The sequence below is a fragment of the Ursus americanus genome, chromosome 24 (genome assembly GCF_024610735.1).
Source record: "Ursus americanus isolate L20-20 chromosome 24, mUrsAme1.1.p, whole genome shotgun sequence".
Lineage (NCBI taxonomy): Eukaryota > Metazoa > Chordata > Mammalia > Carnivora > Ursidae > Ursus > Ursus americanus.
In genome coordinates, this window is record NC_142150.1 from 15,837,835 (window position 1) to 15,851,388 (window position 13,554).

Genomic DNA, 13,554 nt, shown 5'->3' on the forward strand with positions numbered 1-13,554 from the left:
TTTCCTTTTCAACAATTCCTTGGCAATTCGGGGCCTTTTCTAGTTCCACAGAAATTTAAAGACTGTTTGTTCCAGTTCTTTGAAAAATGTCATTGGTATTTTGATCGGGATGGCATTGAAAGTGTAGATTGCTCTGGGTAGCATAGACATTTTAACTATGTTTATTCTTCCAATCCATGAGCATGGAATATTTTTCCATCTTTTTGTGTCTTCTTCAATGTCTTTCAAGAGTGATTTATAGTTTCTAGAATATAGATCCTTTATGTCTCTGGTTAATTCCGAGATACATATGATTTTTGGTGCTATTGTAAATGGAATGGATTCCCTAATTTCTCTTTCTTTAGTCTCATTGTTTGTGTATAGAAATGCAACTGACGCCAGTTAGAATGGCAAAAATTGACAAGGCAAGAAACAACAAGTATTGGAGAGGACGCAGAGAGAGGGGATTCCCCCTACATTGTTGATGGGAATGCAAGTTGGTACAGACACTCTGGAAAACAGTGTGGAGGTCCCTTAAAAAGTTAAAAATTGAGCTACCCTATGACCCAGCCAATGAACTACTGGGTATTTACCCCAAAGATACAGACGTAGTGAAGAGAAGGGCCACATGCACCCCAATGTTCATAGCAGCATTGTCCACAATAGCTAAATCGTGGAAGGAGCTGAGATGCCCTTCAACAAATGACTGGATTAAGAAGTTGTGGTCCATATATACAATGGAATATTACTCAGCTATCAAAAAGAACGATTTCTCAACATTTGCTGCAACATGGATTGCACTGGAGGAGATAATGCTAAGTGAAATAAGTCAAGCAGAGAAGGACAATTATATGATTTCTCTCATCTATGGAACATAAGAACTAGGAAATCGGTAGTAGAAGAAAGGGATAAAGAAAGGGGGGGTAATCAAAAGGGGAAATGAAGCATGAGAGACTATGGACTCTGAGAAACAAACTGAGGGCTTCAGGGGGGAGGGGGGTGGGGGAATGGGAATGGCTGGTGATGGGTGGTGGGGAGGGTACGTATTTGATGGTACAGTGGGTGTTATACGCAACTAATGAAGCATTGAACTTTACATCAAAAACCAGGGATGTACTGTATGGTGACTAACATAATATAATAAAAAAATATTAAAAAAAAAGAAATGCAACTGATTTCTGAGCATTGATTTTGTATCCTGCCACATTACTGATTTGCTCTATAACTTCTAGTAGTTTGGGGGTGGAGTCTTTTGGGCTTTCCATATAGAGTATCATGTCATCTGCGAAGAGAGACAGTTTAACTTCTTCTTTGCCAATTTAGATACATTTTATCCCTTTTTGTTGTCTGATTGCTGTTGCAAGGACTTCTAGTACTATGTTGAATAATAATGGTGAGACTGAGCATCCTTGTCGTGTTCCCCATCTTAAGGGAAAGTCTTTCAGCTTTTCCCCATTGAGAATGATATTCGCTGTAGGCTTTTCATAGATGGTTTTTATGCAATTAAGGAATGTACCCTCTATCCCTACACTCTGAAGGGTTTTAATCAGGAAAGGATGCTGTATTTTGTCAAATGCTTTTTCTACATCAATTGAGAGGATCATATGGTTCTCGACTCTTTTCTTGTTGATCTGTCACATTGATCGATTTGCAAATGTTGAACCACCTTGCATCCCAGGGATGAATCCCAATTGGTCATGATGGATGATCCTTTTAATGTACTGTTGGATCCTATTAGCTAGGATCTTGTTGAGAATTTTGGCATCCATGTTCATCAGGGATATCAGTCTGTAATTCTCCTTTTTGATGGGGTCTTTGCCTGGTTTGGGGATCAAGGTAATACTGGCCTCATAGAATGAGTTTGGTAGTTTTCCTTCTGTTTCTATTTTTTTTAAAAGATTTTATTTATTTGACAGAGACAGCCAGTGAGAGAGGGAACACAAGCAGGGGGAGTGGGAGAGGAAGAAGCAGACCCTTAGTGGAGGGGCCTGATGTGCCTAATCCCAGAATGCTGGGATCACTCCCTGAGTCAAAGGCAGACACTTAATGACTGTGCCACCCAGGCGCCCCTTCTGTTTCTATTTTTTGAAACAGCTTCAGGAGAATAGGTATTATTTCTTCTGTGAATGTTTGGTAGAATTCCCCAGGGAATCCGTCAGGCCCTGAACTCTTGTTTTGGGGGAGGTTTTTGATCACTGCTTCAATCTCTTCATAATTAATCAGTCTGTTAAATCATTGATTTCTTCCTCTTTCAGTCTTGATAGTATAGGTTTCCAGGAAGGCATCCATTTCTTCCAGGTTGTTTAATTTATTGGCATAAAGCTATTGATAAAAGTTTCTAATGATCCTTCCTATGTCATTGGTGTTGGTTATGACCTCTCCCCTTTCATTCATAATTTTATTATTTCTCTATTCTTTTGAATAAGTCTTGCCAGTGGCTTATCTATTTTATTTATTCTTTCAAAGAACCAGCTTCTAGTTCTGTTGATCTGCTCTACTGTGCTCCTGGTTTCTAATTCATTGATCTCTGGTCTAATCTTGATCAACTGCTTTCTCGTGCATGGGTTAGGCCTGTTCTTCTGTTCCAGCTCCAGCTTCTTGAGATGAGAATTTAAAAACTGCATTTTAGATTTTTCTATCTTTTGAGTGAGGCTTGGATAGCTATGTATTTTCCCCTTAGGACTGCCTTTGCAGTGTCCCATAGGTTTTGGACCATTGTGTTTTCATTCTCGTTGGTCTCCATAAATTGTTTAAATTGATTTTTAATTTCCTGGCTTACCCAATCATTCTTGAGCAGGATGGTTCTTAGTTTCCAAGTTTTTGAGTTTCTTCCAAATTTTTCCTTGTGATTGAGTTCCAATTTCAAAGCATTGTGGTCTGAGAATATGCAGGGAGTAATTTCAGTCTTTTGGTCTCAGTTGAGACCTGTTTTGTGACCCAGTATATGGTCTATTCTGGAGAAAGTTCCACGTGCATTTGAAAAGAATGAGTATTCTGTTGTTCTGGGGTGTAGTGTTCTGTATATATCTATGAGGTCCATCTGATCTAGTATGTCATTCAAAACTCTTGTTTCTTTGTTGATTTTCTGCTTAGGTGATCTGTCTATTGCTGATAGTGGAGTGTTGAGGTCCCCTACTAATAATGTATTATTATCTATATGTCTCTTTATTCTGGTTAAGAGTTGGCTTATGTATCTAGCTGTCCCCTGTTGGGGGCAGAGATATTTATAATTGTCATATCCACTTGTTGGATACATCCTTTAAGAATAATATAGTGTCCTTCTCTATCTCTAACTATAATCTTTATTTTTTTTTTAAAGATTTTATTTATTTATTTGACAGAGAGAGACAGCCAGCGAGAGAGGGAACACAAGCAGGGGGAGTGGGAGAGGAAGAAGCAGGCTACTAGCAGAGGAGCCTGATGTGGGGCTCGATCCCTGAATGCTGGGATCACACCCTGAGCCGAAGGCTGATGCTTAACGACTGCCCCACCCAGTCACCCCTCTAACTATAGTCTTTAGTTTAAAATCCAATCTGTCTGATATGAGAATTGCTACCCCAGCTTTCTTCTGAGGTCCATTGGCATGAAAAATGGTTTTCCATCCCTTCACTTTCAGTCTGGATGTATCTTTAGGTTCAAGATGAGTCTCTTGTAGACAGCAAATGGATGGGTCATGTCTTACTATCCAATCTGCAACCCCTCTGGCATTTTATGGGAGCATTTCGGCCACTCACATTGAGAGTGATTATTGAGAGATATGATTTTAATGTTGTCATGTTGCCTGTGAAGTCTTTGTTTCTATAGATTGTAACTTTCTGTTCTGTATCATTCTTGGGGCCTTTTTACTTTTATAGAACCCCCTTAATATCTCCTGTAGGGCTGGTTTTGTGTTTATGAATTTGGTCAGTTTCTGCTAATCCTGGAAGGTCCTTATCTCTCCATCAATTCTGAATGACAGCCTTGCTGCATAAAGGATCCTTGGCTGCATGTTCTTCTCGGACAGAGCTTTGAAAATATGCTGCCACCCTTTCCTAGCCTGCCATGTCTCTGTAGACAGGTCTGATGTTATTCTGATATTTTTTCCTCTGTACATGAGAAATCTTTTTGCCCTGGCCGCTTTCAATACTGTATCCTTGGATCTAATATTTGCAAATTGCACTATGATGTGACTTGGTGTACGTTTGCTGTGGTTGACCTTGGGAGGGGTCCTCTCTGCCTCTTGGACACGAATGCTTGTTTCCTTTGTCAGATTAGGGAAGTTTTCAGCTACAATTTGTTCAAATATCTCTTCTAGACCTCTTTCTACACCCCCTCAGGGATGCCGATGATTCTGACATTGGAATGTTTCATTGAGTCAGTAATCTCCCATAATCTACATTTTTGAGATTGGATTTTTTTGAGCCAAGTTTTTGTTTTAACTTTCTCTTCTACCATCCCATCCTCCAATTCACAAATTCGTTCTTCTGCCTCATTTACCCTGGCCGTCAGAACATCTAGTTTTGACTGCATTTGATTCATAGCATTTTTAATTTCTGCCAGATTCGCTCTCATTTCTGCCCTTAGAGATTCTATATTCTCGTTAATATTTTTGTTAATATTTTTTTTCAAGCCTACACATCATCTCGACCATTGTTACTCTGAACTCCATTTCTGACAATTTGGTTATATTCATATCCATCAGTTCTGTGGCAGAGGCCACAGACTTACTATCTTTTCTTTGCTGGGGGAGATTTCTCCTCCTTGTCATTCTGATGAGGAGAGGTTGTGGGGTTGTCCAGAGCCCAAATTATTGACCAGGACCCAGGCAGTGTGCACTTGTTTTATAGGGACCTTAGGGATGTGGGCTTTTTGATTTTTCAGCTTGCCTTCTGGGGGAGGGGCCTGCCACGCTGATATTCAGGCAACCCTGTTTGGGTAGAGTCGCCCTGTCCCCTGCGAAGGGGGGTGGGGATTGGCACGATGCGAGCTGGTATTTCCGGGCTTTTGCTCTCTGGCGGCTTTCCCTGGTGGTTTGCTGTTCCTCTTCTGAGAGTCAGAGCAGCAGTGGCCGTATCCTAGCCTCTGTCTCAGAACAGAGAGATCACAGTCCATGCTCCACTGAGCTCTCTTGGCCACTTTAACTCTGTTTCTGTCGGTGCTGCCAAAAACCATGCAGCGTCCTGGGTTGTGCACCCCACAGCCGGTGTCCCAGCCCTCACTTCCAGGGCTAGCACGTCTCTGTCCTTTGTGCTTCTAACACCGCCAGCCGCCCCTGGTTCCCGCGCATGCTCCCGATCTCCCTGTTTCAGTGTGGTTCGTGCGCGCTCAGGAGCGCCAGTTTTCCGTCTGGTCGTGCACGCTCCCCAGCTCCCGGTATTAGTCCGGTTCCGGTGAGCGCTCCGGGGCTCTGGTTTTCAGTCAGGTTGTGCATGCGCTCCCGAGCTCTCAGTTTTGTTCTAGTTTGTGCGCTCCGAGCTCCGGTTTTCAGTCTGGACGCAGGCCCACTCCCGAGCTCTCAGTATCAGTCCGGCTCCAGTGAGCGTTCCGGTGCTCCAGATTTCAGTCTGGTTGCACGCGCATTCCCGGGCTCAAGGTCTCAGTCCTCTCTCTCACGGGTGCCAGTCCACGAGTCCGGCCCGCTCCCCACTGCAGGTGGCTACTACTTCCTGGCGCCGAAACACAGCGGCTCCTCCCCCTTCCGTTTATCTTCCGGTATCTGTGCACAGATTCACGGCTCCCTGCTTTCACGGCTCCCTGCTTCGTACCTCAATATTCAGCCCTGGAGATGTTCATTTGTAGAGATCCAGATGTATCTTTCTGTGTCTAAGGCTGATTCCATAGTTGTTCAGGATGGTCTGGTACGTATCCAGCTGGACTCAGCGGACCAGCTGAAACAGGGGTTCCCTACTCCTCCACCATCTTTTTCCCTCTCCCGGGGTTCAGTTGTATTCTTTTACATGTGGCTGTCTAGTTTTCCCAAGACTAATTACTGAAAAGACTATCCTTTCTGCATTGTATTTTCTTAAATGCTTTGTCATAATTTAACTGAGCCTACATGTATGGGTTAATTTCTGTACTTCATATCCTGCCTGTTCCAATGATCTATGTCTGTTTTTTTGCCAATATCATACTGTTTTGGTACTATGGCTTTGTAATATAGTTTGAAATCAGAAAGTCTAATGCCTCCACCTTTGTTCTTTCTCAAGATTGCTTTGGCTACTTGGAATCTCCTATAGTTCCACTCCAATTTTAGGATTGTTTTTTCTATTTCTGTAAAAAATGCCAATAGAATTTTTATAAATGACTATAGTTGACAATAATGTATTGTATAATTGAAGTTTGCTAACAGAGTAGAACTTAAATGTTCTTACCAAATATGTATTCATACATATATGAAGTGATAGCTGTGTAACATAGATGTGTTTTTTAACTAGATGGGAGGAATCCTTTCACAGTGGATATGCATATCATCATGATATTACACTTCAAACATCTTACACTTTTATTTGTCAATTAATACTGAGATAAAAGAATTCACAAGTTGGGAATTTCTATTATAACTTGACTTCTTAACTGTCAGTGTAAACTTGGGACAATTCACTTACCGCTTCTCTTCATTAGTTTCTTCATATATGCAATTGTAGTTAAAATCCTTTACTTTGATGATTAAATAAGATAATTTATGTATAACAAAGCACTGTCTGTGTAAAAACTGATACCATTTATTAAATACCTTCCCCATGCCAGGCATTTTTATGACACTCCCATTTTGTGTAAAAAAAAAAAAAAAATCCTACTTTTCCCTTGTCTCATTTCCTTAAGATTCTAATGGAGACAAGAACACATCTGATAATTTATTGTGGAGAATGTATATATATGAAATAATCTCTCTCAAGTCATATATTTGTATTTGAAAGGGGTCCTAGAAGTCTTTCTTAATGAACACCTATTGAACAGAATTGAGTTGACATATACAGTGCATGGTATGCTATCATCAATTATTGTAAGGCATTATTTATTATTATTTCTTATTTTATTTTTTGTTATTTTTATAAGAGTCACTCAATATCCACTTGCTTTCCCTATTCCTCATAGATAGCCATCCCAATCTAATGTATGTATTGTATTTTCTTCCGATTGATCTTACATATGTTTATTTGGATACATGTTTATCCTTGAAAAACATATTTTGTCATTTCACTGATAATATTTTTAAAAACACAAACCTTGTATTGTGTTATAAATTTTATTTCTGATAATTTCTTTTTAAAAATTGAACCTAGTACTTAGATATATCTATTTTTGTTGACATAGTGAAATGTATTGCAGGTTTCTCCTGCTATCTGAAAGTTCACTTTATACCACTTTGCTTTTATAAGAAAACCCACATTAGTACCTGTTTTCTCTAACTGAAAGAAATTTGAAGAGGATTTTGCCTTTATGAAATGATAATTGCTTCTTTGCTTTATGCTAATTTGGCTTACAAAAGATTCCATAGGAACATTCTACTTTCAGATAGTGGGAGAAACCTGAATCAGTTCTGAAGGCTACATGAAGCAACATGTCCCATTTTATTCATTCATTCCCCTTCTTGGTAGACACATAGACAAAGTCAAACTCTTGACTATTATAAACAGTGCTGCAGTGAACATCCACTATACTAGACTATGGCTGTTCATCAATATTAATTGACCTTCTTTTGGAGGATTATTCTTCTCCACTATGTTGAGTTTAGACTTAGTTATATATGTAACTGTGGTTGAGAAACGTGAGCAGAAGTGACACATGTCACTTCCAGGTGGAGACATGTGTAGCATGTGCTTTGCCTGTCTCTGTGACTGGCAATGTTCCAGATAATTCCAGCTCTGTCAGCCTGGGTCTTAGAGTCAGAGTGATTACTATGATCAGAGCCATCATGCCAAAGAATATACAAACAGCACAAATGAAAAAGAAACTCTGCTGTTATAATCCAACAAGATTTGGAAAATGTTTGTTACTGCCACAAAACCTATCCTATTCTGACTGAGATAGAGACTGATGTCATGATTAGATGAGACTATAAAATTGTTTCTCTTGAGGGAGGGTTGAAGATATTTTGTAGAATGGAGAAGGAACTCAATATTTGTGACCACAGAGCTGGACTGTTATAGTCATTAGAACTGTTCAAAATATCAGTTTTATTAGTCTAAATATAGGGTAGGATTATATTGTTACCCAATTTGGATATGTCTGCTCATGGACTTGGTGTGAAAATTTATCTGGACTGTATACTCAGGAGCTGAATTGCTAAATTATAATCTACATAACTTTTCATAGTATATATACTCTTTAGCAACATGAGAATCCTCCTCATTTGTGATGTTCTCAGAAACACTTAACATATCCCTCTTTCTAACTCGTGTCAGTCTTTTGGGTAAAAATTCGTGTATCATTACTGCTTTCAGGATTCCTCTGAGTGCTGGTGAGATTGAATTGCCTGTTCAGTTAATCTGAATCATTCTGTGTCACCTTCTATGAACTCTATAGATTCAATTTTTGACCGTTTAAGCATGTGTTTCTTGTGGTTTTCATGCTGATTTTCTGGAGTTCTTTGTATTTTTTGGATGTTAATCTCTTGTCAGATTTTGATATTGAAAATATCTTCTCTCAGTCTGTCACCCATCTGTTAACTTTGACAATGATATTCATTAAACAAAAATCTTTAATTTTTATGTAATTTCATCAGTTTTTCTGCTGATAGCCTGTAATTTGGAGTCCTTTTCAAGAAATCCTCCCCTAATCCTGAAGTAACAAAAATTATCTCCTACCTCAACTTTTATCATTTTATAATTAATTTTGTCTTTGTCATTTACATCTTTTATTGATTTGGAGTTTAATTTTTATGTAATGTCTGAAGTGGGAAATATGTCTTTTTTTTGTCTTGACACCATTTTCTAAATAATTCATATTTTCTCCACTGACCTTTGATGTCACCTCTATCATATAGTAGATTCTTTTAGTAAGGAATCTGTGTCTAGGTTTTCTGTCATATTCCATTGTTCTATTTGTTAATTCTCTACAAGGACACACTGTTGATTACTATGACTTACCAATTACTGGTCTATTCATGGATGTTTTTTCTTCATTAAAAATTTTAGAATAAATTTGTTACATTTCTCAGTGTTATTTAGATTGGAATTGCATTACATTTATATACCATTTGGTGGAGTTAACATGTTTACAGTGTTGTTATCTCCATGAATGGAGCTTATTTCTCAATATATTTGAGGGTTTTTTGGGGGGGAGGGGAGACAGGAGAAGTCATTTAAAAAGTTTAAATTTTTTCTCCACAAGAGACTTGAACACTTTTATTAGTTTAATTCCTAGACATGTTTCAGTTTTTTATTGCCATATTATTTGGCAATAAATTGTGGTTATTACTGACAAAGATGGATGTTACTGATTTGGGGGAATTGATTTTGTCTCTGGCTACTTTAGTCAAATCTTATTAGTTCTAATGATTTGCCTTTTGATTTTCTTGGTTTTTCATGTAAATATATCATTTGTTAAGTCTTTAAAAAATGGTAACAACTTTGTATCCTCCTTTCTGATTCCTGTCCCACCCCACTCGCTGCCATTTTACTGTTAGTCAGGACCTCTAGTACCATGTTAAACAACTGAAATGATAGTACATACTCTTTTCTTCTTCTAGCCTCAAAAGATATAAATTTAAAATTTTACAATATGAGTGATGTTTGCTGTAGTTTTTTGGCAGGCTATTATTATTATTATTATTATTATTATCAAGTTAACAGTTCTTTTCCTATTTCTTGTTTCCTAAGAGTTTTTTTAATTAAAATAAAATGCATTACTTTTATCAAATGCTTTTTCTGTATCTATAAAAGTGACCATAAGAATTACCTTCTTAAATGCATAGTAAATTACATTCTTGGTTGATATTTAGCCATATGGTAAATTATATTTTTTGTTGATAATCCAAGAATTTCTGAAATGAATGCAGCTTGCCTTATTTTTTTAAGTATGCTATTGAATTTAGTTAGGTATTCCAGAGTTTTCATATCCATATTTATAAATAAATTTGGCCCAAATTTTCTTTCTTTATTATAACTTACTTTGGTTTAAATATAGAGGTTAAACTATAGCCTTTCAAAATGAGTTGGATAACTGTTATTGCTTTTACATTTTCTGGAACACCTTGAGTATATGGTAGTTTATCTGTTTCTTTAAAGTTTGCTTAACTCACCCACACAACTAGCTTGGTCTAAAATGTTTTGGGGGGATTGTGGAAGAGGAGGTTTTAAAAATTATTGTTATCATAATTTCTTTAATGAGTTTGGTATATTCAAGAGTTCTGCTTCATCATATGCCTATTTTGACATTTTGTATCTTTTCCAGGACATTTAGTAATTTCATTTATATTTTTAAATGTAATTCAGTATGGTTGTTCAGTTGTTCATAGTGTTTTACATAACTTTAAAAACCTCTATCATTTTTTGAAGTTATTTCCTTTTTAAAAATTATTTGCATCTTTGCTCCCACAAATTTGTCAGTTTTTTTCTCTTTTATTATTCTTTTTAAAGAACCCACTCTTGGTTTAGTTAACAATATCTTTTTCCCCCTCTTGTTCTTTATTTCATTAGTTTCTAACATTTTTATTACTTCCTTCCTTTTTATCTCTTTGGGTTTATTCCTTTGCAATTTTTTTTCTAGCTCTTGAGTTGAATGCTTAGATCATTTGTCTTTAATAAAAACTGGTTTACTGAACAGTCTGATTTCTGCAGGATATAAACATGAAGCAGTTTTATTGTTATTTTCTCTATTGCTTCCTTCAAACATTCTCCACTGTGTCCCCCTTTCCCATCCCTTAGTAACATCTCTGGCAGCTCCCCTTGTTTCTTGGTCACTTTCACATATAAAAAAGTCCAGTCTTGTTTAGAGTAGTTGAAAAATTCAGTTTCACTTTCATCTGGTGTTCACCTCCTTGGTAGCCTTGACTTCCGTCAGGCCACAGCCTGGCTGGGGAGGAGTGTCAGTTGCTTTTTCATTTCTCCTTCCTCACTATTTTAATTCTAGTTTATCTGGTGTTGCCATAGGAAGGGAGAGATTAGAGAAAAAGTTGGAAACCAAAACAAAAGCTTTTCACTTATTTATTTATTTTTTTTAAAGATTTTATTCATTCATTTGGGTACCTGGATAGCTCAGGTCATGATCCAGGGTCCTGGGATCGAGTCCCACATCAGGGCTCCCTGCTCAGTGGGGAGCCTGCTTCTCTCTCTGCCCCTCCCCCTGCTTGTGATCTCTCTTTCTCTCACTCTCTCTCTCTCAATAAAATCCTTTAAGATTTTATTGAGAGAGAGACAGAGTGAGAAAGATTTTATTCATTTATTTAGAGAGAGAGAGTGTGTGTGAGTTCACAAGTGGGGGGAGGGGCAGAGGGGGAGAGAGAGAGAGAATCTCCAGCCTACCCTGAATTGAGCATAGAGCCCCACGTGGAGCTTGTTTCCATGACCTCGAGATCATGACCTGAGCTGAAACCAGGAGTTGGTTGCTCAACCAGCTGAGCCACCCAGGTACCTCAAAAGCTTTCAGTTATATGACATTGTTTTAACATTCTACTGGCTGGTGGTTTCTCATAGGAAACAAGGACCTAAATGTTGGCTCTCTCATGAGATACCTCTGTGTAATCTTTCAGAAGCTCTGTAGGGCTTTTCCCACTGCACTGGGTCCTGGCTGGGGATACTTGCTCTGCTATGGCATGTTTTGACCCTTCCCACCTGACCTCAGAAATATACCCTACAGAATCTTGCTGGAGGACACTTTACCTTGACTGGTAGCCCTTTTGAGCAAGGTAGTTTATACCCAGCTTCTTCCCATAGTGTACAAACTTTCCATAGTGTCCATGTGGCTTATGGGACCGTTATACATGTTGACTTGAGAGTGTTGTCCATTGTGGCTCCCTTTCAGGATCATGGACTGTCCCCCCCCTCCTTTTTTTAAAGATTTTATTTATTTATTTTGGAGAGAGGGAGAGGGAGAGAGAGCATGAGCAGGGCAGAGGGAGAGGGAGAAGCAGACTCCCCGCTGAGCAGGGAGCCCTACATGGGGCTTGATCCCAGGACCTGGGATCGTGAACTGAGCCTAAGGAAGACACTTAACCAACTGAGCCACCCAAGCACCCCATGGACTGTCTCTTTTAAAATCTGTTTTTTTCCTTTCTGTCATGTTTCTTTTTTCTTGATTAAAATATTCAAAGTTATCTATTTTCCTCTAGGTACTGCTTTAGCTATATTCTACAAATATTGACTTGTAATACTTTTGTTGCCATTCTACTCAAATTGTTTTAAATTTCCTTCATGATTTCTTCTTCTTTTTTTTTTTTCAGAAAGAGAGAGAAAGAGAGCATGATGCACCTAGGAGCAGGGGGAGGGGCAGAGGGACAGGGAGAGAGAGAGAGAGAACCCCAAGCAGGCTTCACACCCAGCCTGGAGCCCCACACAGGGCTCGATCCCATGACCCTCAGACCATGACTTAAGCCAAAACCAAGAGTCAGACACTTAAATTGAACCCCCACACACTCCATTCATGATTTCTTCTTTACCAAAGGGTAAATTAGTAGTATTTAGCTGTTATAAGTATTTTAAGTTAATTTTTTAATTTTCAATTTCATCACATTTTAGTAATTGACAGAAATATAATCTGTGATGTTGGCTCTAGATATCATAACACAAGTGATTGACACCAATATCTATATATATCTCAGGCACCACAGGAGGGCACAAGGGAAAGATCTGGTTCAGGGAATATTTATATGTGGTGCTGACTCTATGCCTACAACAGGAGGGCATAATAAATCAGAAAGTATAATTCAGACTTTCTTCACATGTAAGGATAGGGAATCTGAAGCTGACAAGTGAAGCAAGGCTAGAGGATATGGAAAGAAAGCTTCATTGCCAACTCCTCTCACCATGCTAATCTTTATTTTTCATGGGGGGTAAATATTGGGTATATTCAGTGTTCAAGGCACTATAGTAGGTCTTTGGAGATTCTGATTGAATCTGTAATTGCAGACTGTTGTAGAAACTGGCTAGATGTTCACTAAACAAACTTCCACTTCTTTCTGTGCACACTGCTAACTTACCTTCTTAGTTCCCCTGTACTTTGGTGAGACCATTCAACCACTGGTTATGAATGGAAAGTGAGAAGTAATGTGTCACCCCTAGAACAAGACTATCAAGAGTATGGTTCCTCTATGCTCTGTCTCTTCCCTTTCTTCCAGTGAGATTCAGAGGATCAAGTTGAGGATTCCAAGGCCCCAGGAGATGGCACTGCCACCAGAGGGAAGGAACAGCCTGAATCCAAATGACTGAGAAGAGCGGAGTGTCTTTCCCAACCTCCCTTCCTCTGCCCTATCCCTACTAAGTCACACTGGATTGTGGTATGAGACACACACACACACACATATCTTCATTTTGTTAAGCCACTGAGATGATAGGATTGTTTAGCACAACAGCTATCATTTACCCTGCCTAATACAAGGAACTTATGGACTGGTAGAAAAAATAAGACAAATATAGAAAATTGCAATAGAAATTGGAA

At 38.6% G+C, this 13,554-nt stretch overlaps 1 protein-coding gene across 6 annotated transcripts in view; it reads left to right on the forward strand.

Annotated features, from left to right (window-relative positions):
* Nucleotides 1-5,664: 5,664 nt before the first annotated feature.
* LOC148107847 (uncharacterized) overlaps nt 5,665-13,554 on the forward strand; it is a 638,616-nt gene continuing 630,726 nt past the window's right edge. For 5 of the 6 annotated variants that reach the window (XM_087855366.1, XM_087855368.1, XM_087855367.1 and 2 more), the window contains exons 1-2: nt 5,665-5,816; nt 13,235-13,393. The gene's annotated coding sequence lies outside the window, so the exon portion shown is untranslated. The remainder of the gene's footprint in view (nt 5,817-13,234; nt 13,394-13,554) is intronic. The other variant, XM_087855365.1, reaches the window with a different exon arrangement.